Source organism: Harpia harpyja, chromosome 19 (assembly GCF_026419915.1).
Source record: "Harpia harpyja isolate bHarHar1 chromosome 19, bHarHar1 primary haplotype, whole genome shotgun sequence".
Taxonomy (NCBI): Eukaryota; Metazoa; Chordata; class Aves; order Accipitriformes; family Accipitridae; genus Harpia; species Harpia harpyja.
The window spans coordinates 23,464,778-23,486,949 of record NC_068958.1 but is presented as its reverse complement, the minus strand read 5'-3'; positions in this window follow the sequence as shown (position 1 = coordinate 23,486,949).

Genomic DNA, 22,172 nt, shown 5'->3' with positions numbered 1-22,172 from the left:
CAGGAGTCTGACTGCGGGGGAGCGCTGGCTTCGCACACACTGCAGCGCCGGGCCTGCGCTGTCGGATGGTGACATGTGCTATGAAACCAGCAGTTTCTGCAGTAGAAATTTGTGAATCCACTGTAAAAAGTAGTGTCGCATAGTGACAGGACTTTACACAGTGCCAATGCCAGCAATAAACCTCACCTCTAACCGTTGCAGTGCCCTGTCTAGTATGTTCAGAAGAAGACGGTTTTGTCTAGACAGGGTTGTCTGAGCATTATTTCCCAGCCTTGATAAATGCTGGAACTTTTGCAGTGCCTCTGGTCTAGTAATCTCAGAGCCCAGGGGAAAAAAAAAAGCACGTGAGTTACTTCTCCTGAGCTGTGCTAGGCTGTAAGTGCCCTTGTGGCACTGCCAAGCAGCTGGTGGGTTAAGACCTCTAATTGTGATTACCTTTCTCTTATACTGCGCTTCTCCTGGCTCTCTGCTTTTCACCTGTTGTCTCTTCTTTTATCCTTGGAATATGGTTTTAGGGCAGATGTCCTTTCATCACGTACATGAAAAATGGTAGCAGCTCATACCAAGGTTCCGGCTCATGGGCTTTTCTTTACTTCCTACGCACCATTTCCCACCCCCACGAGAGAAGTGACGGTGGTGGGTGAAGCCCTTGGAAGACCAAGGATGGGCTGGAGAGGGTGTAAGAGGAGGGGGATGCTCCGAGAAGGCTGGATAGCTCTGGGGGAAGAGATGGCTGCTGGCAGAGGGAGACCTGCCATCTGCAGGAGGGTGGCTGGCTGTTTGCGGCTGGAGAAAAGGGGAAGGGGGCTACTGGAGTGCCACAAATGAAGGAAGTCAGGCAAAACAAAAGCTGACTTAACTCACCGCATCCTGCGAGTGCAGGACACGGAGCCTGCCAGGGAGATCTAGGCTGTAAGCTGGCACAGCATCCCATCTCCCCCCCCCCCACCCCAAAAAAAAACCCAACCAAACGGGCTTTAGGGAAAAAAGGGGGTAGAGACCGAGCACCATAGCGAGTGCTCACGGCCGGGCGGGGGATTCCCGCTCGCACATCGCTGGGATGAACATCCATTCTGACCCGGGCTTTCCCAACCACCTGCGCTTTGGCATCGGCTTTAAGAAGCCAACTGCGGTTTGAAACCAAGCGCTTCCAAGGCGATCCAAAAACGCGGCGAAGGCCCCTGGTTGCGGCTCCGGACACCGGCGGGCATCGGCGGCAGCAGCTGGTGGGCAAATCCTTCCCTGGGAAACACGGGTGGATTTGGGATTTGCCTCGTCCGCGTGGCTGGAGCTCCCCCCCGTGTCGGCCGCGCTCGCTGCACGGCGGGGGCGGCGGGAGCAGCCGGTGTCTGCCGAGGGGCTGAACGGGAGCTTTGATTCTCCGGGAACTGCCGCCCTGGGAGCGTTTTTCCCAATACCACAAAACATAACTAAAACGTTATTTATGCTTGCATCCGAAAATAGCAAGGAAGGGTTTGTATTTCCAGGTTGGCACCGACTATCCGCGTGATAACGTCTGCTAGCTGGTCATTTCTTTTCTGATGCTGCTGCAAACATTCCTGTCGCGGCCCGATCCCGCTCTTGGAAACGCAGGAGAAAGGAGACCTTTGTGCGGAAAGAGCTTTGCATGAGGCTGATGACTGACTGGCGATGAATTGAGCATGTAAAGGTCACAGATGCACGAGTTGCATCAGGGAACATCTGGCACCAAAAGCTTCTCTGTTCTGGGGCTCAGTGAGGACGTTCGATGAACCCAGCACAGCTGAAGAGCAAACATCTGACGGGACTGAGTGTCCTAAACGTCCTAGGTGGTCTCAGGCAGGGCAAACTAAACAACTGCAGCCTTGAAACCCAGCAAATTAGTACAGATGAGAGAAAAAACGTTTCTTAGCAGAGCCCATATGCCCATGCAGAAAAAATGCTGGTCTGCATTTTTGGGGGAAATAAATCAGCTGCACAGGAGGAGGAGGCTTTTCAGGTCTGGAACACATCTCTCTCCAGGCTGTCTGGCCACCTTCTTTTTGTTTATTATGTTTAGCATGCAGCTGATTGCCAGGTGTGTCAGATATGGGCAGAAAAATTACATACTTGCCCGAGAGTGCATGCAGTGTGGATTTCTGATGTAAGGAAACAGCAGAGAAGTGCCAAGGTGAGGGCAGATACGAATCACTACAGTACCTGCCCGTACATCAGGGTAAGCACAAGTACGGGCAGGTGGTTCTGCTTTGCCTGTATCTGTTTACGGTGTGTGACACGAGTCAAAGATAAGAGCGAGCGGCTCTTAAGGGTTGTGCGGGGGTGGCTGCGGGCTGGCTGGGGTCCCGTGGGACCAAGGGTGGGAGTGGGAGGTCTCGGCTCTGTGGGGAGCCCAGAGGAGGAAATGGGCCAGGGGTACAGCCCCCCCCCAGCCAGCACGGTGCAGGCTCGTGTCACGCTGGAGAACAGTACCAACCAAAAAAGCTTCAAATGCCAAAGAGGAGAGAACACAACAGTAGGAGAAAGGAGATTTCTCCTGAAGTATCACAGGCAAGAGATAAGCCACAAATACAAACAATTAGAAAGAAGCACATCTGTCATGTTTGTGACGCTGTCGGAACAAGAATCCATTTGGGAAAAGAGCCAGCCCTGCCTCCCTGGGAGTTATATATTTTTTCTTTTTAAATATTGTATGACATCCATCTCTATAGCTGTGTGGTGTTTGTGCTGGCATGTGGGTGTGTATTTCTGAAGGCTCCCCGTATTAGCAGAAGATCTATGGTCTCATTCTAGAAATTTTGCTGCTATAAAAATATATTGTTTTTGACTGAGTGTTTTTTTCTTCTCTCCTGAAAGTCTAGAGCCGTGTAAAATAGCTTCATAAAACTTGTAGGGCTTTTTAAAGTAGAAGTTACTGCCTTGCTTTGCTTTTAAAAATGCACCCTTGATTTTAAGTGTTGGGGTATGGTTTGCTTTTAAACAAGTGAATGCTGAAGAGATGCTATAAACTCCTTTTTTATTTTGTTGCTTATTGAGAAAAATCCAATTATACCTGAGGAAAACAGGAATGAAGCATTTCATAAAAATATATGGTATATAAGCAAACAAAGCCTCAGTCTTCCAAAGTAAGAGTGCAAAAAAGGGAAAATCCTTTCAGCATTATCCCTTGAGTAAACACCCTCTCCTGGGAACACTGCAGTACCCGAATTACCAGCATGAGCCCTTCCTCTGCACCAGAAAGTCCTCTGACCGGCATCGGCTCGCTCGGGGAGGAGCGACGGGCCGCAGGAGCCCTGGATCCAGCCCCTGGGTCCCTGGTTGTGTCTGGCGGCTGCTCAGCGGCTTGTCACGGAGGAGGTCTCAGCCCAAGTGCTGCCAGACCAGCATCCCCAATAGCATGGACTGGCCATCCCCAGCGTCGGGTCCGGACTGCAGGGACGTGGGGGGCACGCTCCCCGCCGTGCCAGAGGGAGGCTGCCAATGCCATAGGGCCATAGGGGCTGCAGCTGCAGGCAGCTGTCGTTAGTACGAATGTCAGGATAAAACCCACGCGGGAGATCTTGGTGCTGCTCCCAGCCTCCGTTACGACCTTGTGAGAAAAGACACTCGGCTCAGCAGGGAAGTGACTCTTGGCCAAGGTTTCCCTGCCTGTGAAGCCAGGCTACCGTTGCTTACGTCTCTCCAGTGTTCTGCCTTTCAACAAAGTGCTGGAGTGAGCGTATTAGAGCAGCTAAGAAGCAGCTCCAGTTCAAAGGATGTTTGGAAAACCCTTTTTCCAATCCAGCAATTTGCAATTTCAATTGCTAAGTGTTCCCCTTTCATTCCTTGGCACTCTAGCTCCACCTGAATTGGCTTTCTCAGCACTTCAGAAAGGCTTATGTTACATTATGTAAGATTTAACAGCCATCGCTTCTCCAAAGGTAATACAGAAATGTCTTTTTTATGGCACAAGAGGGAGATTTCTCATTTGGGAAGCTCATTCTTTGTTGTTACCATATGACTGCTTCGGTGCATCCTTCATGCAACTTTGATCTAATAACTAATTTCTTCTATGAAAAAACTAAAAGAAATTTTGTTGATATTTCTGGTAAATGGAAGTACCTGCTGAAAGGAAATAAAATTGGCTTCTTTACCTTTATATGTACATATGTATTCATACATACATATTTAAATATAAAGACCCCTCAGGATGCTGCCTGCATTCATGTAATTCTGCAGCTGAACAAACTGGTTGTTATGTCTCCAGTAATGACTTGTTTGCCCCCAGCTTTGCTCAGCACATGCTGTCTCACATGAAGCTGACAGATGAAGTCCTCACCCAGCCCCGTCACAGACCCAGCTCAGGCACCACCCCAGGCTTCCTAATCTCTTCAGATAACTTCTCTTTCTCTCTGTGAGCATTTATTCATCCACCGGCCATGCATGCAGACTTAATGTCCCTTTGCTAGGAGCAGAGGGGCAGGCTGGAGGAGCAGCCGGAGCAGCACTGGTCCCGTCCGTGCATCCTGCAGCCTTCGCTTCCGAGCATGTGGCGTTGAACTCCCTCCCACGGGTCGGCTCTCCAGCCTTGCTGGACGAGGACAGCCAGACCAGCCTGGGCAGGAAGCTTCTTGCTGCACCTAAAATATTAATTACAGGCAGCGAGAAGAAATGTCACTTTGCTCTCCTGAACCTCTTCAGCAATTTACCAGGAAAAAGCACTCCAGGAGCTGCTGGCTTAGTGGATGACTTTCCCGACAGTGATTGAACGCTTTGATAAGAAGCAGGAGTTTGTTTGCCACCTCATTTACCATGCTGGGCTCTTTCTGCAAAGCACATAATACTGTTCGTACCAGACCAGGGCGTAAAAGAAGTAGAAAACAGAAATATACTTGGAAATGACCCTCACCTAACAACACAGCCCAGGGTCTCGCTTTCTTTGAATTACCCTACGCTCTGTGTGTTGGGAAATTGCTTTTTCTGATGGACGATTGCTTGCCAAAGCCCTGAGACCCTGATTGATTTCTGTGCCTCTGCAGTTGGGAAAGCAGAGCAGAGAGGAGAGAAGCATGAAAACCGGGACAAGAAACGGGAAGGACAAATTCTCCCTGAACTGACCAAGCAGTGGGCTGGCTGGCTAATGCTTTCTAATCATCCCTCTAAGTGGAAAGGAGGGGGAAGACCAGGAACTGTGCAGTGCTCACACAGCTTCACAGGCAGCAGCAGTGTAAATTAGTCCTCGATTCAAAGCCCACAGCAGTTCTGGGTCCTCCCGCAGCCCTCCCGCGTGAGGCCGTCCTTGCGATGGCAGGCGTCTGCTAGGGAAATGCAGCCTTGGAGCTCATCTGTCAGGGTTGGCTCTTACAGAAATCCTGGGACTAGGATGGATCATTTTGCCAAGGGACCACACAAGAAAAAAAAAGTTTAAAAAATCACACTATATCCCGAACAGGCTTGTTAGCCAGCAGTGACGTTAAACTTAGGTAGAAGCTCATCAGAGGTGACATGAGCCACAGGCTAGAAGCAGGTTGTCCTAACGAAAGGAATCCAGCTGTTCTGCACAGTGACAAAGCTGGGAAGAGACAATTCTTCAGCAGTCCTCCAGTTTACTTTCAGTTGATGTAAAAGGCGTTTATTAAATCAAATTATTCCAAAAGGCAAAACAAGCTTATAACCATCAGCTCCTTGGCCAGTCCAAACTTCCAAAAAGTTTCTTCCTGTTGTAATTTAAATACTTTGTATTTAAGTTAGCTAGGGTTGGGGGTGACCATGCCAAATTTTGATTTTCTGAGAGGTTTTCTGAATCTGAATTTGTTAATATTGAAGGTCCCTGCACATTTCTATTTTATTTCCCTTGCCCAGCATCTCCTTTGCAAGCTGAGCAGTCGTAATCTAGTTAGGACCTCTTCATACAGAATTCTTTCCATAAATCTTATCTCTATTTTTGCCCTTCTCTGCCTCTTTTCTAATTCAACCCAGAGCTTTTCTCTGAAATGGCATGACTGATATCGCATACAGTATGTGAGATGCAAGCCTTTCACCTTACATGCAAACCTCATAGCTTATCCAGAGTACAGTTAGCTGTACAGGCTAATTGCTAATGGTAAAGCATTTGCAGAAGGGTTCTGCATCCTATTTTCAGGCCAAAACAATACAGAATAAGCTCCAATTTTTTTCCAACTGGCACTGGGTAGAATAAAAATATTGCTTTAACTCTGTCCTGGTTTCTTGATTAGATGAAGGTAAATTACATGTTTTTCCACCACTCTATTATTACAGCTTAAACTCTGCACAGTTTGTTGAATAGATGTGTTTTGCTCGCAGAAGATAAACTTCCTTCTCTGGAAAGATAACAGCATGATTGTGTCCAACATAGCAATTTCTAAGCCATTTCTCCAAAAATAACACTTTTCAGACCCATGGTACAAGGCACGTGCTCAAGGCCAGCAAAGCCGATGTAGAGTGCAAGATCATCTTCTGCTATGGTATTTTCTTTCCCTTCTAGGGGAGGACATCCAGCACCATTGTGGGTCTTCCCAGAGTGACAGGTTGCAGCACTGGCCAAGGAGCACGTGCTGCGTGGATTGAGTCAGGGCGCAGGTCTGGGTGTTCCCAGCAGCTTGGCTGGGAGCAGGGCTGTGAAGCCCATTTATAGGGGAGGCTGCTGGGCCAGGCTGGAGGCACTTCTCCCTGAGACACGAAGGCAGGAGGAAACGGTGGAATGCCTAACACAGCAGCAAGCAACGGCATCAAACTACAGGTGACATCTCGGTCTGGTCACACCACCTCCTTTTGCCTCATTTTTATAACATTCATTTTTCTTCTGCCTCAGATAGCTGAAGGAAGATCTCCCTCTGCTCTGAGAACAAAGTTCCCTGGGATTTCAGCAAAAGCAGGATCATGCACGTGGTGGTCGCGGAGCTCGTGTCCTTCATGCTTTGGGAGGGCATTGCGTCATGAAGAAACTGTCTTACATGTGGGCAAAATACATTTTTTCCAAGCTGGACTTGGGCATGCTCCTTCCACCGCTTGGTTCAGGAGCAGCAGAGTTGGCTCATGGAGCATAATTTAGTCTCAGACAGACGCCCTGCCTACCGCTGAGATTAGGCGATGCCTGGCTTTCCTCAGGAGACACTTTCACGGCAGGATCTCAAATACAGAACAGGAGGGACTTAAGTGGAGGGAAGAGCCCTGCCATTAAACCAGCTAAAAGGCAACAGCCTCCTGCCTCGGCACTGCCAAGTAGCTGCGCTATTGACAATGCACCTGATTCATGAGAGATACTAAAAATAGGCTGTTCCAAAATTAGGCATGCCTCATTAGACAATTTCTACACTTAGATGAAAAGCATACATTTAAATGCACGGTTTGGAGTGTGGTAGTTAGTGTATGTATTTATCGTCTTCTGATTTGTCATTTCTTTCTGAATGATGCAAAACTGAGCAAGTTCTGTTTGCTTTCACACAGCAATTGCCACCTTGTTACCCAAAACAGAGGATTTCATTAGCTTAAGTAAGTATCTGCAGGACAGATGCAGTGTTTACAGGTTATTCAAATCTGAATTTTGTTACTTTACTGAGTAATCTGGGGGAAAAAATGTTTCTCTTTCTGTTTTGTAGAGTGTTGCCTTGCTGACTGGGGCCCTGGAATATTGACCTTAGTTACTTCAGATAGTGAACATGATCTCTTCTCTTTTCCAGCTTATTTTTAACTTGAATATTTAAACCTAGTCAGTTTTTGAGCAATATGTTTCTGCATGGCACCTGTTCTTGTCATTGCTCCCAGGCTGTATTTTTCCTGTGTCCCAACTACCTGCCTTCACCGTGTGTCAGGGATGAAACCCCTCAGGCATATAAAAAAAAAATCTATTTATTATAACTTTTAAATCACTGTAAACCTGCTTTGTATGGAGGAGGATTTAGAACTATTTAACATCATTTTTCTAGTTCTGGTAGCTGGATAGTAATGGTTTGAGCACGCACAAGTACATTTGCTCAAGAACCAGGAAAACATGTTCATATTTTCCAATGATATGTTTAAAGGTAGTTTGATACAACTACCTTTAAAGCTGATCAACAGCTTCTCCAGTTAAGCACCAGAGCTCTCAGACTATATAATCTTAGCGAGGAACAGAGCTGAGCTTAATGAGTAAACAGACTGAGTTGCGTTAAGGTTTCTGGCGTTCACCAATTACTTTTTCCAGAGCACACACTGGTTGGCTTCTGAGTAACAGACTTAACGATCGCTTTGGTTTTGCCAGCTAGCGAGGGTCTGCCCACTTAAGCTCGCAGCAATCCAAACCAGGCTCCAGCTCACCTTAAACAAGTGTATCTGGAACCCTCGCCAGGGTTTCTGTCTCTTTTTTCCCCTATTCTTCTGGTCCTGAACTGCCCCCAGCCTGCCAGGCTCCATGTCCTGCAACTGCCGCGGTTCCTTCCCACGTGGCGGCAGAGGCTGTGGCTCGCAGGGATGCTGCGGCTTCACCTCCCTGGGAAAGCTGTGCTAAAACATTCAACACAAGTGTAAGCAGCCCCCCGGCCCCTCTGCACCCCCAAGGACGATTGTGCAAACAGCATCTCCCACCTGTCCTGGGAACAGTAAAGTGTTTCCAGAGTGTGTCAGCATTTACTGAGATACTTTTATCTCTTCACCAAACTAGGAAGAGCTGTTGTATGTCCTGAAAACCTCTTACGGCATTTTAATTAAAGTCTCCAAGCAAAACCTTTTTCCTGCCTCTGCCAGCCTCCCTTCCCCCAGCACCCTGCTTTCCATTTTTATTGGATTGATTTCCAGGCTGACCATATTTGACAATTGGACATTGCAATCACAATGACTTTTCCTCCTTTTTAATCGAGAGGCTTATGATGAGAAAATAACCTCAGTGTGTGCTGGGGGCCCACGGCCTTTACGCAAGGACCCTGCAAACCCCCCCGGGACTGGTGCAGCGCTGTGCTGGGGCAGCGTCTAGCTGGGATGAGCACTTGCTAACATTTTGCCTTATAAATATTCTATCCAAAGGTGTTTTTCAGCAATTAACAGCAGAGGTAACCCTTCAGGGCTTTGCACCATTCAGCCTCTGCAGACGGATGCTCCCTGGGGTAAGAACCGAGCCTGAATTTTCATCTGGGATGCATCTGGAAACACTCTTGGTTTGGGCTGTGGTTGCTGGCCATCTGGCAGCCCGCTCGCCCAGCGGCACGGCCCCGCAACCCGCATTTGCCCCACTGAGGAGCACATCGTACCCCACAGCAGCGGCACGGCTGAGCTGGGGCTCCAGCCCCAGATGGGAGGACCTGCACCGCTGCTGCCTCTGGAGCAGCCGGGGCAAGCTGAGCCACACTGTGCCTGCAAGCTGGTTAGTTTTGCTTTATTTCTCCCTCATGGAAACTCATTTATTATTTTACATTACTGTCTGAAGCCTTGGAACATCTCCTCCTGCATTTAAAATAGGAGAAAAAACCTCCCTCTGCAACATTCACATGCCGGCTTAGCTCTCCCAGCCTCGCTGCACAGCTCGGAGATTTGGGATGGGGAGGCTTGGTCAAACCCATTGTAATGAGCAAAGCGATCTCAATTTAAATAGCGGTTAATAAAAGATGCCTATACAAGGGCTGTAAGCATCCTGACACTTGATTAATCGTACTACGGCATAGTACACCTAACAGCACTAAAACAAACACACAAACATTCAAAAGGAAGTAATTAACTCAAAAACTCAGCCAGCTGGTGCCCCGCTATGCAGAGAGCACTGTCAGCCCCGCTCGCGGGGAGCAAACGGCTTTTGCCGAATGTGCAGGTTTGTTCTGCTTTGGCCCTTGCTACGAAGGAGCAAAATTCACAGAAATGGAAGTTTGGACCCGGGGCCTGGACTGCTGAGTTTCTGAGTCCCAAGAGGAGGATCGGATGGAGTGGTCCAGCTGCACGCTGTGGTTTTTCGGTGTTCAGCGAGGCTGCAGCCTGCACGCTGCAGTGCTGGCAGGCAGCATCCTCCCCTCATCCCTCGCACGTCCCCGGCCCCTGGCTTGGGTGAGATGCGCGTACAATGAGCTCTCGGGAGCAAACCCCCAGCCCGGGGTGAAGGGCTTTGCTGGCCATTTCACAAGCACTGAATGGGGATCACAGAGCAGAAGACTTTCTAGAAAGGAACCTGCTGAAGCACACAGCTCACCTACTGAAATATTGCTGGCAGTGGAATCAGCACGACAAAGAGCTGAATCTGGGGAATACAGGGAAGTGCTTTGCCCACCACACGTCTTCTGGTAACGCACCGGACAGAGCAGGCAGTCAGTTACCAAGGATGCAAAAACTAGAAGTTACGCTGCATCACAGGGTATAGAGGAAGTCAGTAGAAAACAGCTTTATTTTCTATGGGTATTATGTGAAAATAAGAAACACTGGCTGCTCTAGGAACTCGGTATCTTTAGGGACAAGTCTGCACCTTTGTAGAGGAGGGAGTCTCTCCAGAGGAGGAGCAACCTTGCAGCACAGGCAGCCATGGCTCTGGGCCCCTTGCCCTGTGCCTAAATCACTGTAGGAGCACGGGGAGGGCTCTGCTTTCCATCTTACTTCATCTGGGAAACAGAAAATGCTCCTGCAGACAGCTTGCAGAATGTGTTGAATCTATCACTGAAGGAAAAAAAAAATATGCTAATGCTAAGTCTCGGTTTATGCAGAAACACAACCAGATAAAATAGCACTAGGGATAGGAACTGCTCACATTTCAGCCTCTGTTGCAATGCAGATACAGAAGTATATTTTCTTTGCAGGACAGCAGCCAGTAGTTTCCATGCTTCACTGTTTTTTTTCATCAAAATGAGGGGACGAACAGCTGGTGCCTACAACAGTAACCTTATGTTTCAGTGACTTACATACCCATGGATAGCAGGGCTCTTGCACTGCCAAGCACCATTCATACTGATGGCTAAGGAGGTCACAGGACCACGTCCCGCAGTGGAGGAGCCAGCCCAGCACAGCCAGCTCTGGCACCGCAGGGCCACGCGTGACCACCTGCACCTTCCACGGGGCAGGTCAGTAACAGAAGGATAGCTCTACAGACAAGCTGATGCTTTCAAATGCACAGGGTGATCAATAAAGAAGAATTGAGAGGAATGCATAAGGGCCATCGCACAGGACATGGCAATGTTTCATTTGGGACATCTACTGAGGACTTACCCCCAAACTCGGTTGCATTGCTCATCTCTGGCTCGATTTGCCTCCTTTGCCTGTTTGGTCAATCTGGTTTGTGTGCTCTTTGGAGCAGGGACCGCAGTGCACAGCATGTTTGTTCAGCCCTAGCATAATGGGACCCTGATTTCGTTTAGGGTTCCCTAGGCATTACTGTAATATAAATGTTAATTAATAATAAAGCTTCTTAAAATCCCACATCCTTAATGATATATGTGGCCTGACTTTAAATATGTTTTTAAAAGCCACCTCACTGCATGTCCACAAGAAATAAATTCAGGACTCAGACCTCTCCTCTCAAACACAAGAGTGCTGTAATCCCACACTTGCCCTTGGAGGTGTATCTTTATATCTCTTCTGAAAACCTCACATTTGGGGCTTTACAAACCAAGCTCACAAGACCTGCATTTTCCTCCAACCCTTTCCATAAATCAGTTTTCCCAAGCCTCCCCTACATGAGTCCTTGGCAAACCATTGTCACAGGAGGGGAATAGTGCTGGGAAGAGGCTGGATCCAGCTTTGCAAGAGCACGAGTCTGGGGTCTTTCTGCCTCTTCTCCACCCTGGCTGGTGCTGTGCACAGCCATCTGCAAGACACAGGGTAGGATCTTGCTCAGCTCTAAATTCCTGCCACAGCTCAGGCCAAGCTGGGAGTCCAAGCTTTCCCAAGCTGCTCTCGCGTGTGACTCAGTTTCTGGTGTCATGTTATCCAGATTATCCACTTGCACGTTCATGGAGTGTCCTCTACTCACAGAAATTTGGCCCTTGCCTCATCCCTAGCCTCTCTGTTTTTGAGCTCTCCGCACTAAGTCTGCCAGCAACAGCAAAATCCTCAAGCAGCTCCCTCTGACTCCGCATTTCTTGGCTTTTGTCAGTTATTTGCGTGCCAGCTTTGCTGTTATGTTAATGTGCTGAGAAGGGTTTCTCGCAGCAGGCAGCACCGCACCGAGGGCTTTCCTAATGGAGATCAATGGGGCAGAAAGAAAACAGCGAGCCAGTGCTCTGCAGCATCCATCCTCCAGCAGCCTCTCGTGACCAGCTGCTGTTGTGCTGAACTCCTCCTCCCTCCCCCAACCTGGGAAAATTTTACTATGGACAGAAATTCTGCGTTAATTCACTAGTGACTACTTAAACCAAGGATGAGTGTGCTGCAGGGTGGTTTCCTCTTGTCTATGAAGTGCTGTTGAGACGCAGAGTTGCTGGGGGTTGGGAACAAGAGGCAGCCCGGGAGGCAGTGAACGGCCTCAAAATTTGCAGCCCCCTCTCAAAGCCCAGACTTGCAAAAAACCCAAGAATGAATAACCCCCGGCACTTTTAGCATGCCTTCTAGCCTAACTCCTCGTGGCTGCTGAAAGCACATCCTCTGCCCCTCTGCAGAACAGCTCGCCTTTGCCCACACCTCGCGTCGTAAGCGGGAGCACTCGCAGTGTGAGTCCCGACCCGGGGTGGGACGGACAGCACCAGGCCAGTGCAGGGCCGGAAAGTGATAGATTGCTACTGGTCCAGCTTATATGCTGATTGACGAGCAACATTAACTTATATACACAACAAATACATCCTGCAACAAAACAGACCTTTGACTGAATTACAGAGGGGTTGTGTGCACCTGGGAGGGCAAAGAGCATGGTGGCAGAGCAGGGACACAGCCTCCTTCTCCTGAGCAAAACAGCAACTTCAGCCACAACACACAAAGTCTTCTGAAACGGAGAGAATGTGAAAGAATATAAAGAAACTTTACTTCTGCCTGGAAGGATTTTCTGGATATTTTTCAGCAGCATCCTTCCCAGGAAGGGGTGGGTGGGGAAGAGCTGCGGGCACTGCGGGGCTGAGGAAACATTTCCCTAAGACTCTGGCCGGAGAGGTTAGAGTGAACATGAGGCATTTCTGAGCCATTTAACGTGCCCATATTCAATCTCTTATCCCAAGAGACTCAGTGAGATTCCTCTTTTTCCAAGAACATGACAGGCGTCAGCCAGTGCTAACGTGGCTCTGGCAGAGGAGCAGAAGTCACCGAGAACACGGTCCTGCTTTGATTATTTCTGAGCTAGTGAAGGGGGAATGGAAGAAGAGAAGGACAAAGATGTGAAAGGAACATTTTAAAGGCCATGGGCAATGAGGCAAGTCAGGAGGAATAATAAGAGCCCCACTCTGTATTAGGACTTCACTTAGAAATAACTTATGGAAGGCAGCTATGAGATCAATGTGATTTCATACCCGATTAAACCATAGTACACGGAGTCCTGGAGGCTGCTTATAAGCTCAATTTCTGCTATGCACCGCTCACAGACCTAACACTCTGATAACATCTACTAATTATGTGTTTACTCTGTTCAAGTGCTTTCTCAGCATATCTGGGCTCGGGTGCGACCGACGGGCAGCGACGTGGGGGCACCCGGGTCCCCCAGCTCCTCCGACCCCCAGCTCGCCCCACCAGCATCCCGGCTGGCACGGGAAGGAGCCATGCACCGTCCCCAGCACCGCACTCGCCGCAGCGTAAGCGAAGGTGAGAGCAGGTAAAGCAACATTGCCGGTGGTTCTTCACCTGCAGCTGGACTGGCCCTTTGGAGGCTCCTGCTCAGGGGGAAGAGATTTGACTCTCCCCTTGCACTCAGCATTTCAACAAAGTAGAAAACAATAAGTGGATTTTCACAGGCTTTTTTTTTTTTTTTAATCTTTTTTTATGGAGCTCTCTGCCAGTTCTGGCTGTCCCAGCCCGGCCATCCTGGACCCTGCCGGCACAGGCTCCGCAAATGAGAGGCAATTAGGGGTTAGTTTGACACAAGCGTGGGGAAGCGAGATCAGAGCTGCTCCTCTAACATTTCTTCCCCTCCACCCGCCGTTTCCAGGGAAGGCCTAGAGCAGACACGTCTCTGGTTATTGACTTTCAGAAACCTTTGACATTCACAGGCTCTGCCTTCCGTGGGGAAGGGTTCCAGCAGCAGTTTATTCTAAAATTGCCGATATAGATAATCTACAATCCTCGCTCTTCATCTGACCTCAGAGCAATGTCCCCAGCCCAGGCAGCCGCACGCTGCTCCTATCCCGACCCCTGTGCCCCCACTGCCTTCCCATCCCGCCAACGGCCAGGGTCCCCGCGTCCTTGTGCCTGGGTCACCCGGACCCCCCGGACACCTCCCGGAGCTTCTGCACACCCCGAGAGCGGGGAGGGGGCTGCACGCCCCGGCAGGACCCAGGGCTGAGCTGGGACCTGAGTCCCACCAGCCCAAAGCGCAGCTGGAGGGTCCAGCCACCATCCCCCCCCGGCGCCGGCTGCATCCCGGGTGCTGCCAGGGGTCGGACGCATCTTTGCCCATGGCGCGATGGATGTGCCGTAACAGACGGAAGCTTTTTAACACTGCCGCCTCTTGCTCTGGTCCTCACAAATCGGTTGTGCTCTCGTCAAACCTCTCATCCGTTAACCAGAGACGCTGCTTCCCCCAGAGATGAGCTCAGGTGGACATACACCCTACCAGGGAGCATGGGACAGCAGTTTGCGTTCGGAAATGGACATTTTTACTTGGGCAGCAACCCCACAACCCCAGCGCCCGCTGCTGGGAGTGACATGCTGAGGACCACTGAGCCGCTGGCTCTGTCCCCTGCAGCCTCCCCTCTTTGCCGAGGGGACATCACCAAGCTGTGCCAGGCTGTGAGGAGCCCGCTCCCGCTGCCAGCCGAGCCTCAGACCTAAACACTGTCAATAAATAATGACAATAAGACGGAGCACGAGCTGCGTGGGGCAGGAAAGGTCACCCACTTCTGCAGCTGGGTGTTAGGTCAGGACTGCTGGCACGGTGCACTGCGGTTGTTAAAGAACTGATCTTGGGTGCCCGTCCCTGCTCCTCGAGCCCGGGGCTGTACCAGCTCGTCGTCCGTCAGCAGCGCGGGCTGACACGTTCAACCGTTTCCAGTTAGGAAATGAGACCCTGCGAGCGTAACGCAGAAAGGCACAGTCACTGCGAAGAGCTGTCAGACATTAACGGGAGGGAAACCAAGAGCCCTTCTATGTGTGCACACCACAAAGAGATTAAAATGCAAGATAAACAGTAGAGTCAAACCCCAGGAGAATGTTTAGTTTTCCTCTCTCAGGCACTTGCTATTTTCACAATGGCAGTGGGGGGTGGTGGTGGAAATGAATTTCTGAAAACAAACCAACCCAAACAACATTTGGGCAGCAGTAAAACCCAAGGCTGGTATTTCCTCCCTAACATATTTAATAACACAAAGGCAGAAGGAAGCAGCAGGGCCAGATATTCAAGAATATTTCTTACTCTTCAGATTTAGATCTTAAAAAATTAATACAGTGACTAGTGAAGATTACTTTCCTTCTACAGATGGAAGAGCAGAGGTGCAGCAGGACAGCTCCAGCGAGATGTCAGTGCAGGAGATGGAATGCAAGGGCAAGTCCTTGTTTAAATATGAATGCCACAGGGAATGGGCTAATGCATTACAGGTACGCACCAGAAACACCTGGGAAAGACATGGGGTGGCTGTTTCAATCTGGTAGCTGTAAGGTTTAAAACTCTCTCATTAAATGCATATTCTTTTCCCAGAAAGCATAAATTACCCTGCACTTCAGCAAAATCACAATAGCATTAAATCAGCGTGAGAGGAGTCAGGCTCGAGCCCTCTTACATGGTTCAGGAAATCGCTGGTTCATGGGGAAGCAAATACAGCATCAAACGCTGCTGTGCAACAGGGAGCTTGAGCCTCTTCACGGGTGATGGATTGCGTCTTGGATGCTGCTCCAGAACTTGGTCAAGTTCTCATTTTATTACATCCGCTGAGAAAATACAGCTGAGGTTTTATTACCCAGGAAACCCTTCCTCTAGCACATATAATAGTTTATTGAAAAAATGACTCATTCAGTTTAATAATGAGAGGACACTTGTTTGGCCACCCCTATTAATTCCAGGCCAGCCTGCCAGCATCTTGGAGTCTTTGCTAATTCAGTGCTGAAAGTCCCCGGGCTTGCTCGAGTGCATGTAGAATTATGCTGGCAGCTCTGCTGCAGCCATGTGAAAGATCTTCCCCAAAAACCACCGGTGCAAAAGGGAGCTCAGGGGACAAATTTCCACAAAGCCAACGCAAGTAAATCTAAGGGCCATTGTTGAGGCAGCCAATGGTCCCTGCGAACCAATGTGCAAACTCTCCTCCACCGGTGCTGAACAGCTCTCCCCTCCCAGGCAGAGAGCAAGGGGACAGTTAAGCAAAATGTCTGAAAGGATGTATAATATTGTCACAATATGTATAATATTGGAGGGAACTGAACTAACAGCAGCTAATGGAGATTTTTTGCTTTACCCAGCACAGAGGGAAGCAGTGGTGCTCTCCAGTCAAGATCCTTCATATTGCTAATGGGCGATTACTTTTGGAAGTGATGCTCCTCGTTTGTTATCTTTCGTGGAGCAGAGAGGCCGCACACTGCTCTAATGCGACCAGAGAGCTCCGAGTGCTGCGTCCTGCCGGGCGGTTTGGAGGGTCTGCGGGATGCTCGCTGTGCCCTGCTGGCTACCAGCCGGTCCCCGGGACCCGAGAGAGGATCCAGAGCCCTTTGCTGGTACAAACCAGGCCTAGATGAGTACCGGTTGAATACCGTGTTGTCCAGACACTGGTTGGTGCCTGGAGCACGAGAGCTTCTACGGCTTCCCTGCTGCCCCAGGCGCAGCCAGCACCCCATGGATGGAGCTCCCAGCCGCTCCGTGCTCCCCATCAGCCCGGGGCTGGAACAGGAAAAGGAGGAAATTCAAATAGAAAGATGCTGTCGTTGGTGGCTTCACTGTTTCTATTTTGTTGGATGAAAGAAGTTACTTTCCAGGCTTGGCTTTGTGGTCTCCGAATTGACAATTTGCTCAGCAAGAAGAAAGGATATCGGGGCTGCGGAGGCTACTCGATAAACCTCAGCAGCTGCTGCAAAAGCCAAACACTCGTGCAGAGAGCAATGCTTAGGGCCTACAGCACAGAGGACCAAGGGAACTGGCCTGATATTATCATGCATGTCAGGCTTGCTCACATTTAGCAGATTACTTTAGAATTTGCATTCAGTCAACGCGAGTTGAAATAGCAACCACAAACTTTATCAGTCTAATATATAAGGTGATTTGCATAATTTGCTATTTGCATGGGGCTCCTATTTAATTTTTTCTTTCCCCTTGTATGATCAAATGTACCTACTTCCAGATGAAACGTATTTCAAGTTTAGAGGATTAACCTGCCTGCAAGAACTGACAATGCTGACTGCTTCTTATCTACAAAATACAACTCCAGAATCCCTGCAAGCTGGAGTAATCTCAGCTGTCTCCGTTCCTTGTCACAGGGAATGGCACCACCACCACTTCCAGGAGTTTGAGAAAGAAGTCTCATACAATGCCTCCCCAGGACCCCCATTTCTCCCCCTCTTTTGGTGCCTGGGCCACACCTAGACATAGATGAGGATGCTGTAGATCACAGAAAGCTCATGTACATCCACCCAGAGATCCCAGGTTTGATGTCCAAGGCTCCCAGTTCCCACAGGGGTGCAGCATTGCACCTTCTGCCCAGGGGAACGGAGCTGGTTCATCTCTGCCAAGGTTTCAGCTCCCTCTTGCATGGGCAGAAATAAGATTCAAAGCTGCATCTGAAGGAAAGCAGCTATTGGGAAAAGAGCAGCTTTGTATCTTGTCTGAATTACAAGTCTTTAGGAGCAATGCGTACTAAATGACTGGATTGGTAACTAAGATAACATCAGCTCTGCTACTCTTTGCAGGGCACAGAAGAGATGCGTCACTGCTGTCTGCCTCAATTTCCCCACATCACGTACGAGGATGGTAGTATTGGCTGATAGTGCAAGAACAAGGGCATTGCCAAGGTTAATTAATATCAGCTTGCAAAATGCTTTGGACCAAGCTCCTCAGACAGCAGATTCATACCCAACGCCCTGCTCAAGAACATGCCATCTCCACCCACATCTGCCACCTAATCCATGGACCCGTCATCAGCACTTCTCAACGACGCACTCAGCTTATTGCTCGCTTGAGGAGGGGGAACTCCTCAAAGACGGCGGTGCCTTACTGCTGCCAGGTCAGCGAGGTGCCCCCGCCACCCTCGAGAGCCCGCATGGATTTTCCATCTGTGTCGCCCGAGTGACGGAGACGAAATGGCTCTTTGTCTAACAGGAATTAATATTTAACGCAAGCTTCTTCACACCTGCCATGCTGGCTGGACAGCCTGCTTTTTCCTTCACGGGCAGAAAAGCCTACATTGATCCGCTGCTAAAAATAGGACCTCCAAGGTTCAGAGGCAGCACCACCAGCTCCCCCAGCAAGGCTGCGAAAGGTTTCTTGCGTCTGTTGCCTGGCAGAGGCCCAAAGTATTTTTCTGGTACAAGGGGCTTTTTTCATGCATCACCAAAGAACAGAGCTGCTATTTTTAGCTCTAATAAGCATATTTAATTTCCTACTGCCTCATTTCAACTGCTCTGTGCAACTAGCTTTTCTGAGCCCCTCCCTGGGGACCAGGCGAGGACCAGCCCCGTGCCGCTGGCCAGGCTGAGCTCGGTGCTTTGCAGCTGGTTCGTGTCCCTCGAGGATCCGAACCGATGCTGTTCTTCTCGGCCCCACCAAACCCCGGGATTCAGTAAGGAACAACGTGCCAGGGCTGCCCCAGCTGTAACCCTGGGGGTCCCACCTCCAGCGGGGATTGCAGGGTCCTCAGGGCAAGGACACCCCCCCCCCCCCCGAGTGCCCCCATTACTATCTGGGGCAGCAAAGCACTCCCATCGCACAAATAATTAATCCACACAACATCAAAGGTCGCTCATACGAAGGTATAAAATGCAGAGTAAGGCCCAAATTTTGCAGTTCAGAGTCATTCCCAATTAAAAAAGAGCTGCGGTAAGAGCAGGAACAGTAGAGCCATTTCCCAGTTGGAAACGCTGCGGCACAGGGGAGAGCTGAGCCCGCGGAGCTGGTGCTGCCCCGCCGGGGCTCAGCTCCTGCACACTTTGCTGCTCACCAGCATCATTTCTGGACCATGCAAGATAGACAAAGTCACGCCACGGCTCCTCGGAGTTCAGGGTGGGCAGCCAGTGTAGCACAGACAGAAAATAGAGAGGATTTCCAGAAGGCTTTTTTTTTTTGCTTGATTTGAGGGAGGAAAAAAAACCCAATACCAACAAAAGAATCTCTTGAGTAGATGGCTGGCAAAAGATCTATGGAAAAAACCTCCCACTTGCAAGGAGCTGGAGTGCTAGGAGGGACTGGGAGTTTTGTGCAGCTGCAGAGGTGGGAATCCGAGGGTGACAGATGAATACAGCTTCGCAGGAGCCGCATTTCTTACACCAGAAAACTGACCCTGGGCGGCGTGCGGGTCCCCTCGGGCTGAGGGCACCATCCTGCTGTGGGTGCCCGAGCAGAGGAGGAGACCTGCTGCACCACATCTGCCCCCCAGCCAAACAACCGCTACAGCAACAGGGGATTTTTGAATGCTTTTGGGGAAGAAGATTCTGTGGCTAATGAATGCTGTTTCAGTACCAAGAGATGCTTGTGCCATTTTCCTGCTCCTGCACAGGCCTAGCAAAGAAGAGTTAATGCCTTCCAGTCTCCATTCAGTTAGCTTAAAAAAAAAAAGTAATTTACAGCAACACCAAATGTAGTGTGCCTCCTTCAGAGCAGAGAGGCAGAAATGTGCTGGAAGCAGAATGAAAAATGCATCTGTCCTGGTTTTGCAGGGATCGCTGTGCTCGGCTTCTCTCAGCAGAGCTGTGGCAGCCCTGACCGGCATCCTCCAGTACAGGCTGGCACAGTGCTAACAACTGCCAGGCAAAGAGGGGAAAAAAGTCCCAATCAAACCCCGAATGCTGAGGGAGTGAAACATTCATAAGATTTGACATATTCATCAGAGCAAGGAAAATTAAAAACAAAATCCTATTGCATTCAAAAGTACCAGTGAGAAAATACATGGCCACGGTGTGCTGTGCAGCGTTCCCTGCCAGCTCCAAAAGTCACCACGCGGCAGTGACCGCAGCACGAGAGCTGCCATGAGCCATTCCCCCGCTGTTCCCATCGCTCGGGGCGCACAGAGGCTTTGGGGGAAGAGCATCGGAGCCAGCAGGGAATAGGTTAATCTGGGCTTCACACACACAGATGCACCATGCCTCTGTTTTCAGAAAATCAATTTCTCTGTGCAGTCGCGTGGGATGACTGACGGCACGACACCCCCGACCGGCACGGAGCTGATGTCTGAAGGTTTGGCCGAGAGGAGCCGAGGAGGTTTATGAAACATGGCCAAAGAGGGAGGAGGCTCTCGCCTGCGCTCCGTGAGCTCTCAGCAGCCCTGGGGCCAGGCAGGAGCTTCGCCTGGCACCGAGCAAACCCGCCCTGCCCAGGCACCCTGGGGTTGGGGGAGAGGGGATGTCACCCCCGGGACGGAGCTGCCGGCTCGGGTGGATGCCTGGAGGTGAAGATGTTGGTCCATGCGGGGGATGTGGGCAGGGTGCAGTGGGAAGGATGGAAATATTTGGTAGCTGATTTGGATGCTCTCCTCTTGTTAGCAGAGCATTAGTAGCTGACCACTGGAAGGGTTTAACTGGGAGCGCTGGGGACCCTCCATGCAGGACAGCCCTAACCAGGCAGCTGTCCTTGCAGCTTGAAATGGAGCAACTGGTTCGATGCCAAAGCCCTGCTGTGGAATTGGGGCATATGTTCTTCAGACAGGCTGAGCTGGGTGATTTTAATAATTGAACTAATTCCAATTCTCTACTGATTTATTTCTATCCTGAAAGCAGACATCGAATTCCAAAGCAGGGACATGCGCTCACTCCCACCACAAACACTTTCTCCTTTAACAGGCAGAGGCCAGCAGAATCGTGTTGTACCGACGGGTGATGAACCTTCCTTTTGCAGATGACTTCAGAAGTGTCACAACTCCTAAACTGCTGCTGTCATTACCTCATGAATGCACCAGGCTGTACTTCCCACCGGCATCTTCTTAGATGGAGGCAGCGTTCAAAGCAGGGTCCAAATTCACTTTCCATCCATTATTGATTTTGGTTATGAGGGAAGGGGATGCAAATGCTTAACTGGGTTTTATGTCAGAAGTAACATAACAGCACACAGTATCCCCGCGTAACTCACCGTCAAGTCCGGGCTGCAAATACAGATCTAACAACTAGACAAATAAAGAATATGGGCTGTTTATAGCTCAGTCCTTATCCTCCAGTAATCAATATGGCTCATTAGGTTTATGAGACAATCGTGTCTTCTGCTACCCTGGCCCAGAACCTCTGAGTAATGGCTTGCCGATGCCAAGTAATTATAACGATGTCTTGCAAGTGAAGCAGAAACAACCAAGTAAACTGATTTAAAGCAGTTTAGCCAAGCTGAGTTTTCCTTGAGCTCCGTGTCTTTCTAATGTTCTACCTCTAACTTTACCAGCCCAAACCTGTGCTTTATTAGATATTCTTGTTGGGTTTCCATGCTGGGGACTTGGGGAGCATTCTGCTTTCAGATCCAGTGATACATCAGGCTATTCCTCTCCCTCTCTCCATTACCTGCCCTTTCTGCTATGCCTTTTTTTCAGGCATAAAGAGAAGGGGAAGCAAGAGGTAAATGAGTTACACGCTGTCCCAAAATGACCATGGGGCATTGACCCCAGACATCCCCAACCCAGGCTGCTCCTCAACCATCTTCCCCATGCCACGGCTAGCTGTGCTGTCCATGCACATGGGGAAAGGTGAGAGAAAGAGAAACGCAACAGGAGACCCCGACACCTCTGTGACTGCCAAGAAGATGCCCCTCTACACACGCTGCCAGCCTCCCCAGCACTGATGGAGTTAGTCCTTTTCAGCTCCCTGGTCATACCCTTATCCTGGTGCGGAGACCAGCTGGACATTTTCATACTGTGTTGTCATTCTTCCAACCCAAGATGACAGCATTTAGGTTAGCAGGTAATACTTTTCTTACAATGGTGACTGCAAAAGCTCAGTGGCACACGTTTTTGGATTAGGACATGGACTCCTTCAGAAAAAGCCACTCCTCTGCCAGTGGCTTGGCAGTTCAA